The sequence below is a fragment of the Myotis lucifugus genome, unplaced genomic scaffold (assembly GCF_000147115.1).
Source record: "Myotis lucifugus unplaced genomic scaffold, Myoluc2.0 scaffold_36, whole genome shotgun sequence".
Lineage (NCBI taxonomy): Eukaryota > Metazoa > Chordata > Mammalia > Chiroptera > Vespertilionidae > Myotis > Myotis lucifugus.
This window is the reverse complement of record NW_005871084.1, coordinates 257,907-283,079: the sequence shown is the minus strand read 5'-3', so window position 1 is coordinate 283,079 and position 25,173 is coordinate 257,907. Positions and strand designations below refer to the sequence as shown.

The 25,173-nt window shown below is 41.2% G+C and overlaps 1 pseudogene; it reads right to left on the bottom strand.

The window, feature by feature from the left end:
- Positions 1–20,444: 20,444 nt before the first annotated feature.
- Positions 20,445–24,680, bottom strand: LOC102438387 (annotated as a pseudogene).
- Positions 24,681–25,173: the final 493 nt, after the last annotated feature.

Below are 25,173 nucleotides of genomic sequence, written 5' to 3'. Positions count from 1 at the left end.
GGCTATTTGTTGGCAATAGTGGAGACCAAAAAGCAAATGTAGAATTATATATCTGGGCTTTTCCACTTCTGCTGTCAAGACTGAAGTCTCTGAGATTCCAGGCATCTCCGGCTCGGGAATGGGTGAGACTGGTGATGGAGAGACCTCTTGGACCATTCAAAGGTCCCAGCTGGAAAAAGGCATCTCTCATTTGGGGTCTTTAAAGAGCAAACTCAGCACTCTCACCTCCAGACCCAAACTCAGCATCTCATAATGCTCCCATTTCTCTCTCTGGTTCATACAACCCAGGCCACTCCTGTCTGCCCCTTCTTATCTCTTCAGCTGACACATTTGTGGAAAAGCTATAGGTTCCAGTTCTTTACCCTGCATTGAGAGAGAATTGAATCAGTGTGTGGGATCCCACCATTGCTATGTTCAAGTCTTGCTCACCAGCACCGAGTCACATTTTAAATCAAATAAAAAAATCTACACCCAATCTACAGGGTTATGCCTTTTACTACTTCTAACCTTTCAAGGTGAGAAAATCCTAAACAAAACAACGTACAATGTAACATTTTCCCTGAAAAGAGCTTTGTTCACCAATCAAGGGCAGGTAAAAATAAACAATCTTAAGGTCTCTTCTAAACACGAAATGGCTGTCTGATCTTACGCAGGTCACAACTTGTCAATCCTTGATTTTCCCAGCTGTAGAAAAGAAAAGATTATAGGCAAGGATCTCGAAGGCCTCGTTCAATGCTATGCAGACACATATGTTCCCAGGCCTTAGTGGGTTTACAATCTGGTAGGAATGTAAGACTAACCATCCTGAAAAAACAGCAAAGCATTACTAGAAAAAATACAATCAAGGGTTCAATTATGTGCTGCGGATCCTGAGTGCTGTAAGAATTGAGTGCACAGTAATTTCTGAGGTTGGAGAAACGAGTCAGGGCTTCATGGAGAAGTGGTGATTTCATCTGGGTCTTAGACATGACGTATGAGCGTTGTAATTCCAAAATCCACTGGGGCAGTGGCTAATTTTCAGGGCGGAAGCTGTGTCTTCATAATTGTTGTACTTTTTCTCCCTAGAGCTCCTTGTCTACACCATTGAGTTAGCTCCAAATCCAGTTTATCTTGTCCTCTTTACTGAGGAATCATGCACGCTAGTCCAACCACGTTGTAGTAAGTTCTTTGATAGCCAGGCCTCTGCTCTATAGTTTGTACCCAGATTCATCCATTCTATCTCAACACCAGAGTGAATCGTACTCTTTATGACACAGCCATTTCCAAACTCTTTTCATAGAATTGAAATAAAGTGTGTGATAAGGGTAGGATTCAGAGGAAAAGAAGTGATTAGAGAGAACTCCGAGGAGACTGGAGAGTAGAGGGTGGTGATGGTGGATGCTCTGTCCTACATATATACCACAAAGGCACACATACACCCACACATAGGCCACTCTTTGTGGTCATTGGCTGAGGCAAGAATGGGAGCCTCAGGGTTGTTGGTAGTTTTATCTGTTTGTCTTTAGCTCGACCAAACTTCTACTCTGTTTGCTGTCTTAAAACCCTTTCTTTTTTTAAAATATATTTGATTTGATTTTTTTTTGTTTACAGAGAGGAAGGGAGAGAGAGTTAGAGATATCGATGAGAGAGAAACATCAATCAGCTGCCTCCTACACACCTCCTACGGGGGATGTACCCGCAACCAAGGTACATGCCCTTGACTGGAATCGAACCTGGGACCTTTTAGTCCGCAGACCAACGCTCTATCCACTGAGCCAAGCCAGTTAGGGCTAAAACCCTTTCTTGACTCTTTATAATTGGGGTTCCCATGCTGAGGTCATTAGGAAATTGTAGTCTAGTGGTAACTTTGTCCACATCCTTCCCCCAGCCTCCAGTATGGAGCTGGGCATAGATTGATGATTTATAAAATATCCATTTCTTTATCTCTTAAATTTAATTTTCCTTGGGTAATTGAAATGCTGTTGGCCTTATTAAATTACTATGGTGTCAAATTTCAGAGCATAGTTAATTCTGATGCAGCAATTGGCTGAGGCTAGAGGCCTCAATGAACATAGACCTGCCTGAACAATGCAAAAATTGGGGACATGATGGCTTAGGGGACTTGAGCTTGGGGCTTGAGTATGGCTTTCGATTAGGCTCTGTGCAGAGCAGGAAGGGAGAGGTAGATTGCTTTAATGACCCAAAACATTCTTCATCTCTTCCTCAACTTCTGACCTTTGCCGTGTGAGTTTGCAGTTAAGAGTAAAGAGCTGAACCCTGTCTCCCCTCCCGTTGACTTTGGGCTGGACTTGTACTTGCTTTGGCCACTTGAATATAGCAGCAGCAACAGTGTGCCAGTGTCAAGCCTAGGCCTTGGGATGCCTAGCACCTCCCCCCTTGCTCTGCTCTAGCTCCTGTGCATGACCGCGAGAACATGCCTGGTGAGCCAGCTGGAAGCTGAAACATAGGAACAGAGCTGAGATACCCATCATCCCAGCAAGGCCACACTAAACATCAGATCCCAAATGTGTGCGTAAACCCAGCCAAGATCAGCTGAGCCCAGCCCATATCCACTGAACCCTGAAAACACGTGAGCCCCCAAAATGTTCATCATACACCACTGAGGTTGTGAGATTGTTCTGCAGCATCCCTGCGGCGATAAGTAACTGATACAAGCGCTTCCCTGCCATGGAAAGCGAGGCTGGTGTTCACCTGCAGCTTAAGTCACCTGGACACACCAGTGTGGGGGGAGTTGTCTGACGTCACATGCCTCAGCCTTGTCAGTCTGCCTATCTTATTTGGAAGCAGAGTTGGCCTCATTTGGGCTGATAAAGTTTGAGAGGTTCTTGGGCAAGTGGGAGGCACAAATGTCTTCAAGGTGGAGATGCTGTCCTTCCTGCTAAAAGGGGGTGCCTTTTTAGGCTCAAGGGATTGGTCAGGAAAAAATAAGAATATGAGCACATTTTATAAGTAGGCTATGCCAGTGACACTATGTTTTCAGGAAACTTGAGTGAATTAAAACAAAAACAAAACAACTAAGTCTAGTACAATTCCTATCATGGATATGGTGACATTTGGATCTATTACAATGTCTTGAATAGAGGGACTGATCTATTCATTCACACAACAAGTCTTTATTAAGCAACTATTATATGCCAAACACTCTTTGGGGAATTGAAACTACATTAGGGAACAAACATTCATTGAATAAATACTATGGCCTGGCATTGTGCTAGGTACTAGAGAGTCCAGAGATTTTATAAAAACAAACACAACCATTTTTTTTCCCTTCAGGAGCCTGTAGGAGGCAGTGGTAGGGGTGACGGAGAGGCAAGGAGTCAAAGAATAGTCTTAAATATTCATTAAAACATAGCCAAGTGCTATAAATAGAGTTTGAGCAAACTGTTGGGGGACCACTGGATGGAAGTTCTGTGTCTCTTTTCTTTGCTCCCATACAATTCCACCTCCAGTTTTGTGGTCAATTCCTCGATTTACTATTTCTTAGATTCAACTCTTCTTCCTTATTCTCCACCAAGAGGTGCTGATTGGGTTTCAAAACAACAGATATTGGTTAATTAGATCAAATATTCACAGCTTCTGGGTTATGCTCCCAGATAACAGTGTTTAACCCTGAAAGAGTTAGCACTCAAGTTTGAATCCTGGGGTGCTGCATTTTGGGAGTCAGCGTCTCAGATCCCACACTAGTGTGACTGCCTCTACCTTCCGGCACAGGGCCACACTGTTGGGTCCTCTTGCTTGCTTTCTTGGAAGCCTAAAGATACTCTAATTATTGTATACATTCAATAAAAAAAAAACCATGAAATCACTCCCCAAAATGCCATATTTTGTAAAATATGGCATTTGCTCTTGATAAACTGAGGAAGTTGTCTGTTCAGACGAGGACCCAAGCTCTGCATTCAAACCTCAGCTCCACAGTGAGTTACTTAAGAATCCTATGCCTTGGTTTCTTAATATGGAAAAGAGGGAGCTATATTAGTAATAGGCTTGCCCTGAGGATTATAGAAGATAATCCAGATAAAGCTTGACACAAAGTAGGTGCTCACTAAATTTTAGGCATTTCTATCTCCTGACTTTGACCCTTGATTTTTACAACTCAAATTTGGGTGAGTCTAGAGCCTAAGCTGATTGTGTGGAACAGGAGATCTGTATGGATGTTGTCTAAGATCCTCCCAAGCCCTACATTTTCTGATTCTAGGGACACAATATACTGCATCAGGAAACAGAATGTCTAGAAATTTTGCAAAATGACCACTAGGTGGCAACATGTTGTCATATTTACTGTCCCCACTGTCTAAATTTGTAACAAGAACCCTGAGAGACCACATGCGCCTTCTCTGATAATTAAGAATTTTATCACAAACAAAAATGGACTGGCTATTGCCATTTGAATAGGAATAGCTTCAATTAGTGGCTTCTTGTTTAAAAAATAATATTTTTTATTCACATGTTTGAATCATTTACCTTATATCATGAGAGCAACACAAAGTTAAGTATTCCACTCTACATTTCCTAATCAAAGGCTCTTATGTATTTGATTTTTAAACATTCAGATTTAACTTTGTTGCCTGACAAAGGGAGAAGAATTTAAGAAATGTTCATCTACATTATTCAAAAATTCCATTGTTTGCACTCTGTTCATTTGCCATGATATTAACAACTTAGGGAGACAACTGTTAAAGAAGTTTTTTCTTTTCATGGATTTCATATTCTTAGATTGAAGTATTGATAAATACAAAAGGCAGAAATAGCACATTAATTATGTGACCAAAAAAGTATGGAATTTTTTACAAATATCAGTCATCTCTCTAAAATGAACTTCTATTTTCTTTGCTTTTGCTCTTCATTGGTAGTATATTTATTTGGGCATGCATAAAAATGACTGAAAAATAAGTTGATGAATATGGGAAGCATCTATCAATGAGAGAGCGAGGCATGAACAAAACATGTTTCTGAACAAGGGAGAAAACATTCCTGGTGATGCGGATTACCATTAAAGATCTCCATCCTGAAGGGGCTTAGGTTTATGTGTGAAGCACAATTATATAATAAAACCATTTTAGGGAGACTATTTTGGAAGTAGTTGTATGATAAAATCTTATGTTACTTTATTTAATATATATTTGAGTACATTATGGAGACTTCCCTAATACATTTGGCTCCTTACTTACATTTACTCTAAAACATTACATGGATGGGGGAATAATTGATATTAATGAATGAAGTTCCAGAACAAGTGTGCGCCTTGCTTCTGAAATCCCACTGCCTAGAATAAAATAATATAGTCCTAATGTATACATATGTAAATCTTTAATTTTTAATTGAAAGTCATTAATCATCCAAATATTGCCTGGAAATTAACCTCGGGCCTATTATAAAATTAGCATTCTCAAACTCGTCTTTTAAAGCAAGCTTTAAAATCACTTTTGCTGTTGTTAGTGATGGTGCTGGGGTCCATGCTGGAAAAGGAGGGATATTGATTATAATTCACATTATTGAGGCAGGGTCATCCAGCAAGAGACTTCCATTATATTGAAAGTTACTCTGTGGTAATATGTAAATATTTGCAAATGTTGTAGAGTAGGTTTTTATCTGTTTGTTTTGCAAAGAATACACTGTCAATCCATGAGTTGTCTAAAACTATTTAAAGTATAGTTGCTGAGAGCAGGGAGCACAGCCTTAGCGAGGACAAAGTATATCATTGTTCATTAAACAAATATTTATTGACTTGGTGACACAGGCCTTAGGAATTCATTGTTGATTCAAACAGACGTAATCTGCACCTTCACCGTTGCTCATATATTCTAACAGGGAAACAGACAATAAGTAAACAATTATGATACATGTAGTAATGATGGGAAAGCAGGCTGGTGGAAATTTTGAGATACAAGAAGAAACTTTACCCAGAGCACCCACGGAAATTTAAGTCTACTAAATCAATGATGTGTACATGTAGAACAAAGAAACGAAAACAAACCCATGTTGTTTAATATAACTAATTAATGATCTTTCAGATCATCAGCAAACATGTCGCACTACCAACTTGTTGGTACCTGGCTATCCTTCATGTAGCACACAGTCTATAAAAGAAACTCTTTATCTGGACCCCGCCTCACTGCTGAGTCACTGAGTTGAACCTCCAGTGTAGACTCCGTTGGTCCAGTCTGTGAGGAATGCTCTCCACTCTGGGTGCTGGCAGCAGGTGAAGTAGTTCTCTAGAAAGCCCACACACTTCTGCTTAAACGAGTGAGTTGTATGGTTCTTAAGGATCAATTGCATTATTTTTCCAAATCTGTTTATGTCAGTTCTACTCAACATTTTAGTTTTGTAATGTATTTAAATATACACACGGAAGTAGTACCAAAATGAGTAGTTGTTTTTATGAAAAATATGTTGAATGCTTTGAAAAGACTCAAAGGTGAGTGGCTAAAATATTTTTCCTCTCAAAATAGGTGTAGGTAAGCCAATGAATGAATTAGTAAAAACAGGAAAGATATAGAAAGGACCGACACTTGGATTGTTTCATAAGTGTAAGTTCTTGCTTTCATTAAAAGGACTGAATTTGGACACATTAGGCCATGCCTATTTGAGAGTGTTTATTTAGAACCAAGATGCCCCAAGATGATCCATTAGAAGTCAGCCACTTACTCAAAGACTTGGGCCCTACCTCAATATACTGATGAATAAATGTACACTTATGTTTTAAGTTAAAGTCAGATAAAGTATTTACATACCTTTTTTTATAATTCAACCCTTTTAACCAACTTTTTGGATTACACTACAAATTTTCACTGAAAGATTCTTTAAAGAGTAGTCAAACATCCCCTACTTCCATTTCTTTACCCTTCCTCCTCCTCAACCCCTTGACTCAAGACTTCAGCAATCGGCCCAGCCAACATGGCTCAGTGGTTGAGCCTCGACCTATGAACCAGGAGGTCATGATTCGATTCTGGGTATATGCCATGGTTGGGGCATATACCTGAGTTGCAGGCTCCATACCCAGTGTGGGGTGTGCAATAGGCAGCCAATCAATGATTCTCTTTCTCCCTCTCCTTTCCTCTCTAAAATCAATAAAAATATATTTAAAAAGTAAAAGAACTTCAGCAATCTCAGACAGTTCCCCCATCAACCAGAGCCAGTGGCCTGCTCTCACCTGTCATTCATTTCCTTTGCATTCCTAGTGCAGGCCCTTGCATTTTGCAGAAGCCTCCCAGCTATCCCACTGCCTCCAGTCTGCCTATACATTGATGGCAGATTTATCTTCCTAACGTAGAGCTTGGTTCAGGCTGCCCAAGTTCTACCTGGAAGGTCTGTGGGGTCTGGCAGGAGTAGGTTTGATAAAGGAGGGTGGGCAAGGGAGAGGAGGATGGGGAGGAGGAAGTGTGAGGAGGGGGATGCATGGAGGGGCTCCAGAGCCAAGTTGAATGAACCATGTAACCAAATCAGAAGAGTGAGTAGAAAAATTCAAATTGTGGTCCAGGGGAAACCAGGAGACCTGTGCCATATGTGAAGAATGAAGGTTTAAAGTGAGAAACCATAAAGGGAAATAGGATTGGAGGGCAGGAAGGTGGTATATAGTATTGAATGTGGTCAGAGTAATAAGAAGACCCTAAATAGCAAGAAGTAGGGCTGGAGCTGGCTTTCTCTGAGCTACTTGATGTGTGGTTTGGAGAGCTGTGGTGACTTCCCATTCTACTATCTCAGAGGATTCCTTGCATGCATTCTTGGTGGGACTGTTGACCAAAATGCTCTTCCTATCGGCCAAATGATGAGCAATTGACACATGTAAGATTCTCTCTCTTGGAAATTTGAATCTAAGTGGAAAGAAGCAAACGGTTGGAGTTGACTCACTCCAGCATCAGTGACTTGGACAGACTTCCTCTGGGTCCTGCTCCTTGATCCTTAATCTAGCAGAACTATCTGACTTTTCTTCTGAGAGCTGGTTGTTCAGCTTTTCCTTTGATTCTGTGACCTCTTTCCAATTAACTAATCCAATTAATTCTGTTAAGTGCACAGTTTCTGTTGTATTCTACCTGAGAGCACTGACTGACCCTCCAGCTTTCAGAGTGGGGCTTTTCTGTCCTAACATTCAATGATTCCCTATGACCTGGAAAATCAAGTGCATGTTCCTCACAATGGAATTCAGGCCTCCCAAAATACAACAACAATCCACTTCTCAAGTTTTATTTTCTACTCTTTATCTGCATATATCTGCTCTCCAGTAAATCAGTTACCATCTGGGGTAAATCATTATGGTAAAGGCTGACAGTGAATCATGCCTCCTGGTATCCACGCCTTTGTGGAGTCCCTCCTGCATTGACTCTGGGCTGGGCCTTGTGACTTGCTTTGGCCAAGGGGACATTAGTAAAACCGAAGCAGAGGATTGAAAAGTGCTTGTGCATTGGAGCTTCCCTCTTAGAACGTTGCTGCCACCGTGTGATGAAATGGGGTCTAGCCTATTTGAGGCTGAAAGAGCATACCCACCAAGAGGCCCAGCTGTCCCAGCCCCAGTGAGCCTGCAGCTGACACCTCATGAGCACACCATAGAATCAGACTGCAAGAAATGACAAATGACTATTTTAAGCTACTGCATGTTAGGGTGGGATGTCACATAGCAGCAGACAACTAAGACAGAAATGGTTCCCATCTCCTTCATCAGAGCTACAAGCTCATGAGATACAGTTTTTATCTTCCAGCCACCAGTTTGCCCACCTGCTTCACTGACACAAGACGTGGGTCGGGGTCAGCCCTTCCAGCTTCCTACAGCAGAGTCCTCACTGCTCTTCCAGACTCCCCCATGTTTCCTTGCTGCTTCTCTAGCCTCTGCCTGCTGTCTGGTCACAAAGTCAAGGCCACGTGTGTCCATTTATTTGTTATGACAGCACCTGCATAGCCAGTTTCCATCTCTTGTAAAATATTACCATCGTATTTTTAATGTGATACAACATTTTTAAAAGATGAACCTTTCCTCCTGTACCAGATGGGGTTTCTGCCTCTTTTTGGAACGCTCACAGTACTCTGAACCTCTCTCGTGGTATTAATGGTTTGCTTCATATTCTTTCCTGCCTTGTTGTTGTCTCCCGTGCAGCATTTACCGGATATTAGAGCACTTGACTCTACAATCTCTACGCTTTGCTCCTCAAAACAGGGTCCCCAGACCAAAGGCAATAACATCACTTGGGAGTTTGTTAAGAATGCCAACTCTCAGACTCTACCTTCAAAATACTTCAACAGAATCTGCACTCTATGAAGACCTCCAGGTGATTTGAAAGCATATTGAAGTTTGAAAAGCAGCTGCACATTAGAATACCTTCGGGACATAAAAAAAAATCCCAATGCCTGGGTACCACACTGATGAATAACATTAATTTACAGTCTGGGTTGAGACCCACTGTGCTACAGTAGAATTGGCAGATTTAGCAAATAAAAATACAGAGCACACAGTTCAATTACAATTTCAACAGTAAAGAACTTTTTAGTATATCTCAAATACTGCATGGGACTTATTTACACTCAACGATTCTTTGCTGTTGGCCTAAAATGTTAATTTAACTGAGTATCCTAGATTTCATCTGGCAGCCCTACTCTCATGTTTATTCGGGACAGTAAGTTTTCAAACATCACTGTGCAGCAGAATCACTTATCAACATAGAATCCTCTGTGCCCATCCTCAGAGTGTCTGGGTCAGTGGAGCTGGGATGAGGCATAAGAATCTGGATTCCTGACAAGTTTTCAGGGTGAACATGTTGCTCAGGGAACCGCTTTTGAGAACCATTGGTCTAGCATTAGATCTGTCTGAATGGATACCGTGGCTATCTTCATCAGCAGCAGTGAACATGAAAAAAACTTATAATGAAGATGAGGATCATGATAGGGTCAGGTACCTTCAAAAGAAATAAGTTCCTCATTGGACATAACAAGCTTCAAGTGTACCGCTCCCTCCAGGGGCAGTCCAAAGCTTGGCTTATCTCTAAGACTATGACTCTAAACCAGAGCTGTCCTATAGGAACACAATGTGAGCCACAGATGTTTTTTCAGTTTTAGACATTATATTAAAATATTGAAATAAACAGGTGAATTGGTGTTAGCAATATATTTTAACACAATATGTCCAAAATCTCATTGTTTTAATATATGACCATTACAATTATCCATGAGGTCATTTACATTCTTTTTTTTTCATAGCAGGTCTTTGAAATCTGGTGTTTATTTTATGCTTACATCACATCTCAGTTCAGACTAGCCACATTCCAAGTACTCAATAGCCATGGGTAGCTGGTGGCTGCTCTATTAAAAGGTGTTGCTTGAAACTATTGCCTGACCCTGAACTTGAGGACATACATGGTCCTGGTCCAGACACCTCACTCTTTTCTGACCACAAACTTGGGCTAGTTCCCAGACTAGTTGTGCCCTGTGATTTTTCTTTTTCTCAAATTCCTAGCCCTAGCCTCCACCTTCTCATTCCTGTGCCCTCACTCAAGGGGGAAAACCACATGAATGGAAATCTTAATGCCAACAATAATGAACCAGGCTTAAAGAGACCTTGTTGCCCATCCAGGGTAATGTGAGAGTCTGAAACAGACTAATGCGAATCTATTGAGTCCTTGTTTTGAGCAGGTTTTTTGATCACACAGGAGGCTTACTAGGTGTACTGGTTAATAATGCAGATTTTTTTCAATAGATGGAGTTACACATATGTTGATTATATATATATATATATATATATATATATATGTGTGTGTGTGTGTGTGTGTGTGTGTGTGTGTGTGTGTGATTTGATATGTATGCTATTTTGTTGTATTGTTCCTTCAGATTACCACTTGTTTCGATCGATGGCACACGCACTTTCTGAGCAGCACTTCAAAACGTACGAAGAAGTGGAAAATTGGGTCTCTGAATGGTCTGCCTCAAAACAAGAAAAGTTCTATTGGGACGGTATCCAAAATTGCCTGAAAGATGGGGGAAATGTGTAGCTAGCGATGGACATTACTTTGAATGAAGCACTTTTGATGTTTCTCTTGAAATTATTGTGTTTCCTTTGATTACAAAATCCGCATTTTTAACCAGTATCCACATTATTAACCAGTACCACTTAAAAATGCAGATGGACTCTTTACCGGTTAAAAATGCGGATTTTGTAATCAAAGAAAACATGGTAATTTCAAGAGAAATATAAAAAGTGCTTCATTCAAAGTAATATCCATTGCTAGCTACACATTCCCCCCATCTTTCAGGTAATTTGTGGATAGAACTTTCCTTGTTTTGAGACAGACCATTCAGAGACCCAATTTTCCACTTCTTCGTACGTTTTGAAGTGCTGCTCAGCAAGTGCATGTGCCATCGATCAGAACAAGTGGTAATCTGAAGGAGCAAGGTCTGGTGAATACCATGGGTGAGTTAATACTTCCCAGGCAAGATCTTTTAACGTGTCTTTAACTAGTTTTGAAGTGTGTGATGGTGCGTCATCATGAAGCAAAATTACTTTGCCATGTCTTCTGGCCCATTCTGGTGGTTTTATGATCAAAGCATGGTTCAAATTGATTATTTGTTTTTGGTAGCGATCAGTATTAACGGTTTCACCTGGTTTTAGAAGCTCATAATACCACACCTTCCTGATCCCACCAAACGCAGAGCATTGTCTTCTTTCCGAAGCGATTTGGCCTTGCAGTCCATGTTGATGGTTGACCTGGATCAACCCATGATTTTGTGCATTTGAGATTCTCAAAATAAATCCACTTTTCATTGCCAGTCATAATTCAATGTAAAAAAATACTTTCTTTAGTGCCGTTGAAGCAACATTTTACTGATGACTTTTCAGTTTTCCATTTGTCTTTCGTTCAGTTGATGTGGCACCCATTTTCCTTCCTTTAAAATCTTTCCCATTGCTTGTAAATGAACGGAAAGTTGTTTGCTGTGAAATGTTTAATCGTTCTGCAAGTTGTTTTTTAGTTTGACACCAATCTTCATCCAATAATGCTTATAATTGTTGGTCTTCAAACTTTTTCGGTTGACCTGGATGTTCTTTGTCTTTCACATTGAAATCATCTATTTTAAAGCATTTAAACCAGCGTTCACAAGTATCTTGAGATGGAGCATGTTCACCATAAGCTTCCTGAAGTATACAATAACTTTTTCTTCAAAATGAAGTAATGAATTAAAACTTCCCGCAAATGCTCTTTTTTTTGGCATGAAATTTGACATTTTTAAGCATAAAAATATCTATGATGTTAACACCTTCAAAAAACTTGACATATGAAGTTTTGAAGCTTGTTGTCAATACAGCAAAATAGCATACATATCAAATCGCATATATATCAACATATGTGTAACTCCATCTATTGACAAAAATCCGCATTATTAACCGATACACCTGGTAATCAGTCTCAGTCCAAGAAGCCCTGCTGAGGCCTTGTTTCTCCTAGTTTTAAAATCATAAGTGCCAGCGAGATAACATTTCTCTAAGACAGCTTGAATCCTATAGCTTCAATTTTCAAGGAAAGGAGATCCGTATAAGTAACACAAGTAAAGGAGAAGAAAAATCACTGAAAGGTAATTGGCCGAAAGTCTTAAGTTCCTGAGTAAAAAATAAACAAGGGTACTGTACTTGAAACCATCGTTTATATATTTTTTTCACACATCAGTGGCATATTTATCCCAGATTTGACACTCTTTTAGTTATAAAGGTGCCAAAGAGTTTAGTAATTTTACAGTTAAAAGTAAAAAATAAATTATTTATCAATCATATTACTTTATGGGGCAGAAAAGCAATATGCACTGATTTTGTGTGTATCAGTTCTATGTTCACAGCCTAGGAAGTTTCAGATAAATTTCAGCTGGGGGACATGTACGATCTGGACCTGGTTGCTTTAATGGCACCTAGGACTTTCTGAAGCTAGGATCACTGTTGTGATCTGGAATTAGGTTTGAGGTCCTGAGACTTGGGTTAAATTTAACCTAGATCATTAACCAGATGAATTTTCGGCTACAATTTCAACGGTAAACAATCTGACAGGGTGATTGGCAGCCTCTCATTATAGAGGCGTACTGATTAATTAACACAGAGCTTAATTAATTTTGTAAGGCAAAGAACAGTATTTCTTTGCAGTGAAAATCAATATTGGAATACTTGGATCCCGTTCTCGGGGTTAATTTCACTCAGGTATTTAGCTCACTTTAAATTCACAGCTCTTAATAAATGTTATCTTCTTCCAACTATTAAGGTAATTGGGAATATTTATGATACTCTACCTGAAGTTATTTTTGGAAGACTGTGAAGTGTAAATAAGTATATTCTTTTATTCTTGCTTAGGTTTCAAAAGCATATTTCTATTATTGTACTTGTCAGGATGTTACACTACACTGTTAAAGGCAAAGATGTATGTAGAAACTGTGGGAAAATATGCCCCCCCCCAGGGTTTTGGTAGCAATTATCTCAATGTTGTGCTCAATGGACATTTAAATCATTTTGCCATTGTCAATGCCTAGAGAATTATTTCCTTAAATACTGGAGTGAGTCTTTGGGGCTCCCCAGAAAAGAATTCCTTCCTTTGACATATGACTTAGCAGAATTCTCTATTCTGTAACTAAACCAAGAATGGGAGAGTTTCTGCAGCCTGCAAGGTAGTTTTCTGGGAAGGCCTGAAGAAAGTCCGCAGGTTGGAAACTGGAAGGGCTGGGATTCTCCCTCCGCCTGGGAAAGAGACATGATACCTGCCAAGAAGCTCAAGATGAAGACTGAGCTACAAGGCGTCACTTGAACCATCTGAAGTCCGAGCTCAGGAGGGCAAATGAAGATGCTCGCTTCCCTGAGGAAGACAGTGCTGAATGTGGCTCTGACCAGCTATGCAGCACAGGGACACACACACAGAGAGAGATAGGACACAGTGGGAGGTGGCCTCGTGAGAAAAGGTGCTCTAGGAGTGCCCTGTAGAGGGCAAGGACTTACTGTAAGCCCAGAAGCTCAGGAGGACTCAGGAGCACCTTCTTCTTTTCTTCTGCTAAACCAGGAGCTAGAGCACAGCTCCAGGGGCCCCAGAAGGGCACAGTGAAGAGAGAAGAAAGGAAAGGACTCTGCTCTGAGGGGCCAAGGGAGGACTGTGAGAAGCAATGGTTAGGACACTGGTGCAGGACTCACTTAGCATCCTGTTGTACCTGTGACCAATGACATTGGGACTGCACATCTGTGAGAGATGTATTTTACTGCTGCTTGCAGAACAATTCTAAGGTGATTTAGAATTATTTGGTTAAGGTTAAGCCAACTTTTAAAGTAAATTTCACTCCTTAAAGAATCTCTTTAGGGCCATAGAGAGGGGAGCAGTAACCCCTTAGTGCTCACGTGTGAGGGTATCAGTGAACCAAAAGTCCAGGGAGAACCAGTGATGTGGGGACAGGAGGAGCTGAGGTACCAGAGGGAGAATTTCGGGGTCAGCTGTGGGCTCCTGAGGCCCCATGACTACTTTGTTACTGAAGCAGCTGAAATGTGACTCCCCAGGTGTCTGTGACCACTTGATACCACACACAAGTCAAGTGCACACAAAGGGGACTTGCCTTTGCCAGTAAAGATAAGCTGTGATTTTGGTCACTCTTTGTTTTCAGGAACAAGATGCAAATTGATTTCTTTGCAGATTTTAAACAGATTCACCTGTTCGAACTGTCCTAAATATCTTCTTTATTTGTCATCATTATTTCACCATTCATTATCATGAAAACATACATATGTAAGTTGTAAATGGTTCCATCTGAGTCATATTATTTGGTTAAATAGACTTCTGATTGAATCCTATTTTTATGGCATTATGAAATTTACAAAAATATCTGAGACTTCAAAGCTACGTATATCCAGTTTTTCTCCCAATTCATTAGCTGTTTTTTTCTTAATCTTTGCTACATCCTCCTTCTCTTTTTGTCATCCCAGTATTTTATCTTCATACTCATTCCCTTGATTATTTCATCCAGTTCTATAATTTTTCAATGCCTTTAATAATTCACATATTTATTTTTATACAGTTATACCCAGTCTTGAACTCCAGACTCCCATATAAAACTACCTCAATGTTTAATATCTCTATTGGATATCTAATAGGTATTTTAGTCATAAAAATTTGAAATGAAATGCTGCATTTTCCTCTAACTCTCTTTTTTTAATCCATAAAGTAAGGGTTGGAACTGTAATGCTGTGAACAGGTTCAAGAAACAGATAATTAAAGAAAGTTCTGCTTGTTTGGTTTGGGACTATATTAGGTTTTTTTCCCTATTCCAGCAGAAGAAAAACAAAAAAGAGCAAAACAAAATGAGCTGCTGGAGTATATTGACATTATCCTTTCAAACTGCAGGTAGAACAAGGATAAAGGAAGAAAAGAGGAACAAAAGGGAGCTACAACAACCCATCTCAACATTTAGGCTCCACCTATAACCAAAAACTTTGTCTAACACAACCTTCCCACGGCCTTGCTCTGGCTTCACATCCCTCCTCCAAACTTAGAAATACCTGGATGAAGTATTTAGAATAAACATCACAACTCCCATACCTTCCTCCACTGTGTGTATGCCTCTTTCATGTGGGGGGAAGGGATCACAACACAGAGGAAGTGATATTATTATGCTAGCTACTGCTAAGTCAGAGTGGGTTAAGCTTATAGCAGAAAGAAGGTTATGAAAATCAGAACACATAAAGTCCAAAGGAATATACCAAACTGTGTGGCCTCCAGCTGGTTTAGGTTGGTTCATTTACTAGTATACCAGATGGTTATGGTAGGCAGCTTTTCTGATCGGTTGGTGCCACTGCTCAAACCAGTAGGCACGTATTTTGAATACTACCCTTGGTTATGTCATGGTTTCTGTATCTATTATGTGAAAGGAGCCTTAGAAAAGATGCACCTGCTCAGACAGACTTGTATACACAGGTAGACACTCATATATTGTTCATAAATATTTGCTAAGTGTTCTACTGATGAACTCATAACAACAACCAGAGTTTCTTTACCTACAATGTAGGTTGCTAATAACTCCACATTCTTGTTAATCCTGAGTGGTTCCTGCTTCCCTCCATACCAGATTTACTAAAATCACCTGGGTAGTAGCACATTTGCAGAACTATGAAATAGTACTTCATACCGATTCAAATCATGCTTTCAGGTCAAGTTCTCCATCTCCCCAAGAAAAGTGCATGGAAATCTCACCCTCCACTCTAAGCTTGTCAATTTCCGCTGGGGTTTAAATACAATTTTTTTTCTCTTAACTATGATTACTTTTAGCAACTTTGTCAAAAAATACTTGAAATATAGAAAATTGCTTAGCTCTGTGGTACTGGATTACTCACTGGGCCATCTATCCTGTGTTTACCTGGACTATAGGGGTACATATCCCTCTCCAAGAAGTGTTAAGCCAGGAAAAGAGATGATAGGATCTCAGAAAGCAGGACTGAGCCAGATCCCATCTCAGAAGGAGGAAATGTGGTGTTTATGGGACCAACTTGCAAATGCAAACATGAGCAAACCAAAGCACTGTAACAAAGGATCCTCAACTGCTGGATTTCTCCAATGTTTAAAGTTGTTATAAACATCCATGGCTAAGTTTGGAACAGGTTTGTCTATAAACATGCATTTATCTATTTAATAGAACCACAAGGGTAACTTAACCAAAACTTACCTAAGAAACATCAATTTTCACCTCTCCAATTGGGGCCCAATCCTCAGGCTCCTCACACTCATCATCATCATCATCATCATCATTTCTTTTTCTCTTACTGGGTTGGGACTCAGTAATCATAGGATTCCCAGGAAGATTCTGAAAAGCCCTCGGATATTGGGGGATGTGGGCTGCAGTTTCCAACTCTGTTCAATGTGAGAGGGTGGATCAAATAGTTAATTATCCTCCCCCCCCCTAGACCTAATACTTTAGGAACTTTCAAAGGGACACAGGAGCCAACCCAAAGGAGTTCCCAATGGTCAAAGCTAGAACAATTTGAGCAATAAAATAAATAATCTAGTATAAATTACAGCTCAAAGTATAAAATATACATGAGTAGATACTGACATCAGTAAATGGTTGAATAGTGTAAGTGGGAGAGAAGAAACAAATCTTCCTTGTAGAATAATTGCAGGTAATATGTGTGGATACCCCCACCCACCCAGCAGGTGGAGTTTTATTTCCCCCTCCCTCCTCTTGGGTGTGGGCTGGATTTGTGACCTTCCTCCAAAGAAGAGAGTATGACAGAGAAGAGTAACTGCCTTGGAGAAACCTGGCAGGCATTGCTTTAACCCAGTGACTAAGGTTGCCATTCCCGGTACTGGGTCGTATTGTTATCATGTGCCCCCATAGACGCTACGATGAGAAAGGCACTTCACCTCCGTCGTCTTCCTTCACCAAATTTATCACCATGGTCTCGTCAGGAGGAAAACATCAGACAAAACCAAACAGAGAAATCTTAGCAGAACAGCTTAGCAGAATTCTTCAAAACTGTCAAAGTCAAACAAACGAACAAAAACAAGAGAAGCTAAGAAACTGTCACAGACCAGAGGAGATTAGGGGAAACTAGTGAAACGAGAATGAAGTCGAGTTTAGTTACTTGTATGGACAATGCTAATTTCTTAGTTTTGACAAAGGTACCAGATAATGAAAGACATGAATATTAGGGGACACCAGCTGAGGGGTTTAGGGCACTCTGTGCTGTCTCTGCAACTTTTAAGTGAATCTAAAATTACTCCAAAATATAAAGTTTAATTATAAACAACAAAAATAAAAGTTTATGAACTTAGAGTGCAAACGGAACCTTCTTTATAAACAATCCCCCTTATATCTCTACTGAGAGGTGTGCGGTGTTCGGGAGGCGAGTATTGGGGTGCAGGCAGCGCACCCCGGGGTTCGTGGAGCAGGGAGTGTGCGTCTGGGCGCGGCGGGAGCCCAGGCTCCTCCCAGGAGCCACCGGGACGCCGGACTTTGCCCCGGGCGCGCCCTTCCGGGAGGAGCAGATCTGTCCCCGAGGAGCTCCCAGGGCCCCCGAGTCCACCCGGCGGGAGATCCCAGGGGTGAAGCGGCGCCGAACGCCGCGCGCCCTCAGCGCCCTCCAAGGTAGGCGATCTGCGCCCCCAGCGCGCGCCAGGTCACCCCCAGGTGGGCGGGCATCCAGGTGCCCTTGAAGCCGGTTCCACCAGCGCAGCTCAGTTAACCAGGGACAAGTCCCTATTAGGGGCCCTTGTGAGGAGAGTATACCTCCAGGTAAAGCGGTCTTCTGTGCTCGGATTCCCGGGCCAGAAGTTTCTGCTCCTCGGGCAAGAGAAAGTAGCTTCCCCAGACCTCCTATCCCCCAAGCTCCCACCCCCGCAGTGGTTCTCAACCTTCTGGCCCTTTAAATACAGTTCCTCATGTTGTGACCCAACCATAAAATTATTTTCGTTGCTACTTCATAATTGTAATGTTGCTACTGTTATGAATCGTAATGTAAATATCTGATATGCAGGATGGTCTTAGGCGACCCCTGTGAAAGGGTCGTTCGACCGCCAAAGGGGTCGTGACCCACAGGTTGAGAACCGCTGGAAGAGCAAAGATAAGTCCTCCTTAGCCCGGTGAACACCAGATTATTTCGGTTGCCAGAGGCCCCCGCGGCTTCTGTTGTCAGAACCAGGGAGAAAGCCCTCTGGAAAGCTTGCTGTCACCTGTGAATCCCCAGGTCGCGGCTCTGGCAGGTCACTGCTCCCTCAATTAAGAGCCCAGACAAATGAACGAAGGAAGGTGGTTGTCTTGCCCTTCATTCATCCTGCGGGACTCTGTAGCTGCAGGTGTGCTGTGGTGGGATGCTAGAGCTGGAAGCTCCAGAGCCCTGCAGTTGTGCAGAGGCGCAGTGTTACCTTCCTGAAAGGCTAGCACAGGACCGCACAAGGCTGGTTTGTAGATGAGATGATGACATGGCTGTGGTTTTCAACCCTCTTTGTGATGAAAAAAGAAAAATACACACACATTCACACACACACACACAGGGGTGGGCAAAAGTAGATCTACTGTGCCATTGTGACATTCTTTTGAGTAAATAAAACTATTGTCATAACCTGCATGTCTTTTCCCATACGAACAACTATTAACCCACTTTTGCCCATATAGAGTATATTTGCCTGTAAATATACTATATAGATTGGGAGAAGCAATGAGTCCCAAATATAACTGAAACTGTGCCTGTTCTCCATTACACTATATTGTTTTATTTTAGGAATCCAAACCTCCTTTCCTTTCTTGGTATATATAGACTAGGTGAAGCAGAGAAATGCAGAGGGGAATTACTATATTCTGCATTTGCAAGAGGGGAAAAAAGATAGTCTGTCCTTTTGATTTTACTTAACGCTATTAAATATTCAGCTCTGCAGAAGTCTGGTTTTCCAGAAATTTGATCTGAGCTGGAGTCTCAGGTACCCGGACAGAAACAATTGGTGCTGTTGTTTCCTGTTGCTGGGCCGCCCCCACCCCCGCCCCCCACACTCCTGGATAGTGAAGGTCGCTGACACGGAGGAATGTGTGCCTGGGCAGGGAATGCCCTCCCTGGGGCCCCTCGGTTTACAGAAAGAATGAAAACAGTTTACACTTCCTGGGACCCAGGCAAACTTCATAAGAAGGAACCTATCTGTGTGATTTGCGAAATGACTTAAATAGTCACTATTTCAGTTGTATTATTTATTCACCTTGATGGTTCTATGAATCAACACAAGCATGTTATGGGTTACAATGTGCTGGACATCGAGTGGGCTTGAGTCCTAATCCAAGTACCGGCCAAAGATGAAAAAGTAAGCTAGGTTTGGCTAAAACTGAAAAGTGAAGTGTATGTTTATTTGTCTGGGATAAGGACAGAAAAGGAAAAAAAATTTTTTTGAAGATTTTGGAGGGAATTTAAAAGTCTTTAGAAGTAGTTGTTTCAAAACTTTTGAACTGAGATATTTACATCAAAATCACATGAGCATGTATTCATTGAAAAAAGTTCATAATGGCAAAATGTTACTATCAATTTAATTACACGTTTAAGTGAACTTACATTTTACAAGCGTGAAAATTTACCTGCGTTTGGAAAACAAGAGCCTGAATGTGTTTCCATTCAATTTTAGAAAATACTTGGTGTGTCTGGGTTTCTGCCTTATTAATGCATCCATTGAACCAATATTTACTGAGTGCCCCTGTTGGAGACTCAGGGGGACCCAGACCTGTGTAAATAGCTCACCTTCCTGTCCTCGTGGAATTGACACACATTGGAATACACATTGGAATCCTCCGGGAGTCTGAGACCATAGATTAGGAACCATATCAATGATCATCAGTTTTGACTCAGTTTCAAACCACATATTGTCTTACACTGATTTAAATAATTTGTAAAGGAACTTGTGTGTTATTCAGATCAGTGTTTTCTTTCTTTCTTTCTTTCTTTTTTTATATTTCAAGCTTTTATTTAAGGGCAATGATCCAGAATGGATTTAGATCATGAAAGCAGCCACATCCACGGACTGCACATAGTCCTCAAAAGCAGTGATCCACTCCTCCAGCATGTCTATTCCCAACTTTATCGTCTTCTGTTACACAAGATTATTTGAAGTTTTTAAAATTCCACACCCCACTAGAACCAGTGTAGAAGAACCCAGACCAAGCAGTCTGCTTGAATGCTCCTGACACGCTCCTCTAATTTTGCCATTTCCATCTCGTCATCCCCCAGTTTCACATCCAATAAGATGGAAGACTTGGCCACAAGTGCAGGCTTTCTGGCTTTCTTTGACTCATGCTGCCCAAGCTGTCCTTCCCTTAGCCTCTTCCCTTCTTCACTTTCCTCCTCCTCATCCGATCCAGAGAGATCAATGTCATCATCACCTTTAGTATCTGTAGCTCCACTCCCTGTGGTGGCTTCCACATCAGCAGGGCCATACTCGTCCAAAGCTTTCTTCACTCCGGGCAGGCTGGCCTTGTAGGACTTGTGATTATACCAACATGGGGGATGATACACATCAGCAGGTGGTAGGCCGGACACTGCTTCAAATACTGCCACGTCTGCGTGTGATGGCACAGAGCCCTCGATGGATCTGGCTCTTGGCCGCAGGTAGTCGTTGAGCACCTGGAGACCAGTGGGCCTATTCAGGCCTCCAAAACCTATGTTGTTGGCTGATTCAGGAGTTGGGCAACCACAGAGGAAAGAGGTGCACAGGCAATCAGTGCCAAGCAATAAGAGGGCGGAAAAAGTGGTTTTCTCTTTTGCTTAGATTGGGGAAGAACTTAGGAATCATGTATTCTGGGTTTAATATTGAAAGGTGAATATGGTGGATGGTGCACCCAGGCAGGCTAAAAGCCATCTCAGATGGTGATTAAAGAGAATTGAATTTATTTAGGGAAAGGGAATGGGGGATGGGATATCCAAAGGGAAGGGCTGCCCAGCACCGACATTGGGTCAATGATGGCAGCCAGAATATACTTGGGACAGTGAAACAAGAAAGGGCATAGAAAAAGCAACAGGAGAGTGTAGGCTGTGCTGCTCTGGCTCACTGGGAAGTCAGAGAAAAGGGAGCCTTAGAGACAGTTCAGGGGTAAGCCTAGGATGAGCTGCCCATTGTTCCCCTGGTTGCAAGTCTCATGTGATCCCTTAGAGGTTGGAGGATATGTGCCAGTGGGGGAATGGCAAGGGTGTGCTCTTTGGAGGGAGAATGCACTGGGTCCTTTGTCTTGCAGGTGGAAATCTTAGGGGAGGCCTCAGGGAGGGTCTTAATAGGATATTCATCAGCATTTCAGGTGTGCTCTTCTAGGGTCCTGGTCTCTACTGATTGGTTGGTGCCAGGGCGAGGGGGAAGAGTGGGGGGGGGAGTGAGGGGATGAGGGGTGGGTGGTGAGGGGGTCATTAGTCAATGTAGCTGGCCCTGAGGTAGCCACAGTGCCACTTGTTTGGTTTTGCTGATTTTCTGGACCTGGAGCTGAAATACAGCTGAGGCCTAGATGTTATCATTAGAGAAGAAAAGGTCACATGACCAGTGATATGCTAAGGGAAGATAGGTTACCCTGGGGGCAAGGTTTTTGTTTTCCCAGTTTTGCCTCTAGCCAGGCATTCTGCCCTACAGAGTGGTTGTACCTGCCCAGGCCTAACATTCTGGGGGTCTAACTAGTATTATGAAATACTGAGATGTTAAACCTAAAATAGCTAAATATCAATTTTATATAAATTTAATGAAAACTAAACTTTTAATAGTTGATGTCAATAATTTAGGAGGAAAAAAATGAATGAAAACCTTCAAATTGAGGAAATTCTATGCATCAAATTATATTTCCCTGTATATTATGACGGTAATTATATTTCCTCCCAGAGGTAAAGAGTAGCTTTATTCAAGGCATTCTTGCCTCCCCTCTTTTTTTCTTCTCTTTTTAAAAAACAGCTTTATTAGAGGTATAATTTATAGACTGAAAAATATATTCAAGTGTATAATTCAATGATTTTTAGTAAATTTACAGAATTGTACAACCATCACCACAATCCGGCTTAAGAACATTTTCATTATCTCAAAAAGACCCCACATAGCTGTCTGCCACACTGACCCTCAGCCCCAGCAGCCAATAATCTACTTTCTGTCTCTTTACATTTGACTTTTCTGGACACTTTATACAAATGGAATCATACAATATTTGGTCATCAGCATCTGGCTTTTTACACCTAAAATAATGTTTTTGAGGTTCATTCAGGTCATAGCATGCTTCAGTGGTTGGCTTGTTTTTATTGCTAATATTCATTCCACTGTAAGGCTGTGACTCATTTCTGCAATTACATTTAGGTGGTAAGGCAGACACGTTGGTCTAAGCTTCCTTGGTAGCATAATTTGAAAGTAACTGATGGGAGCCAACCTCTTACTTATATTCCTGGTATGGATTGCCGATCGTTTCTGAATGTGACATAACTCTTCTTTCTGTGATACTCCCATGAAAATTGTGAATAGTAAACCTCATGCTGATAGAAAGAAGCCTCAGTCATTCAGTCCTTTTAAAAATGTTTCTATTAATTTTTTGAGAGAGAAAGAGAGAGAGACAGAAAGAGAGAGAGAGAAAGAGAAATATTGATGTGAGAAAGAAAAACATCGATCAGTTTCCTCCTATACACCACCCTGATCAGGGACTGAATCACAACCTGAGCTTGTGCCCTGACCAGGAATCAATAACACTCAACCAAGAAGATACATCTCCTTTGCTACAGTGCATCCCAAATGTATGCATTTAGAATAAGAGAATTTTGGTGATCCTTAGACCTAACAGTGACAACTGAATTACTCTTCAAAATATGAGTGCTTCTTGGTAACACATTTCAGTGGTACACTTAACATAAAGCATGAATCATCCATACCCTTTAGCCAATAATTAGGAGGGAGAGTATCTAGATTTATAAGCTTTTAGTTGTATTATTCTGTTTTTTCTATGACTGTGCTAAAGAATGAAACTGATATACCTGTTCTTTTATTTACAAAATCAGGCACTATGTGAGCTCTTACTAGTAGATCAGAGAAAATCCAAAACAGAAGAAATGCCACTCCTTTTTTTTCTGTGTCTTTTTTTAGGAGCTAGACAGAAATTGTAAATGACCCCAGTTCCTGTGAGGTGGTGCTGTTGTTCTGTGTGTTTCCTATAGAACAGCAAACAAGAACCTCCTAACACAAAGGCATAGGCATTGGCTTGGGGATGCCTCTCTTAGCAATCAGGAACCTTGAACAGCATCAGTCAGAGTTGTTTTCTCATACACCCCATTCACCCTGCTGTGCCAACTACTGAGCGGCAAATTCATTTTTGGAGGTTACACTTGACAGCTTATGCTTACAGAGCTTCTTAAGGAGATTTCTCTAGTTGAGGAGAAACCCTTCTATAAAGAGTTGGCAGAATCTGTGACACTAAAGAGAAGACAATACTGTACATATGTCTTTGAATGCATGTTATGGCTGAAATTGCAAGTTCATACTCGGGGTGTGGGGGAGAATTTACTAACATAACTTGAAGATCTATTGTATTGACAACTTAGAATGCAAAGGATTCTCTTTAAACTTCTAAGATTTGCAAACAAGGGACTCTAGGTTAAATACTACAGTTTTCCAAAGCTGACTGTGCTTCCTTGGAGCTCAGTTTTTTGGTTTGAAACAGTGGTTCTCAACCTTCCTAATGTCGCGACCCTTTAATACAGTTCCTCATGTTGTGGTGACACCCAACCATAAAATTATTTTCGTTGCTACTTCATAACTGTAATTTTGCTACTGTTATGAATTGTAATGTAAATATATGATATGCAGGATGTATTTAGGTGACCCTTGTGAAAGGGTCGTTCGACCCCCAAAGGGGTCACAACCCACAGGTTGAGAACCGCTGGTTTGAAATATCAAAACAACATGCTGAAAATCCTGGGTGGGAACACTACTCTTTTGATGATCTGTGTTTAGATGAATTGATCAGTCTCTGTTGGTAACATCTTTTTTTTTTTTAACTTGGTCAGCGTTTAAACATTCCCAGGACAGATGCATTTTTGTAGCCATACACTGCCAATCTCTTTTCAAATGTCTCCTAAGAGTCACATACCAACCGCAGGAATCTGTCTTCATCCTTTTCACTTTCATAGACTTTGAAATTGGCATGAGCACGCTTCTCTGGAGGAAGGCTCCATCAGCAAAGAGCTGTAAGCATCTTCTCATTATTTTGATGTGCTCACTCATCATAAAATTTGTTGACGTGATCCAGTATAAGGAACTTGGTTTTACCAGAACAGAAGCTACTTCTCACCCTTGTATTTTTCTGTTACTGCCTGGATTTTGGTGGGATGCTGCCCTCAGATCAATCTGACATCTTCCTGGAGCCAGAGGGTGGGTAGAGCCTGCCAAGCACAGGGTCCCCACTGCTTCAGGCGGTGGCCAATCTGAGCAGACTCTGTAGCCATTGGCCAGATAGTCTACATACAAGTGGGCAACTGCGAAGAATGATAACAGCTATGCATCTAGAAAATGACTAGGAAAGTGATGGATAGATGAGACAAGGAGTTCTAGGTTCATAAATTAGATTTAAATCTTGTTGCAAATATTCTTACATAGTTTTTCTATATTTCCTCCTACTTTTCCACTTTAGTAAATAATAATTATAATTGACTTTTCTTAAGATGTTTAGATTTCCCTTGTTTCTATCACCATATTGAACGTCAGGTTATACTGACTA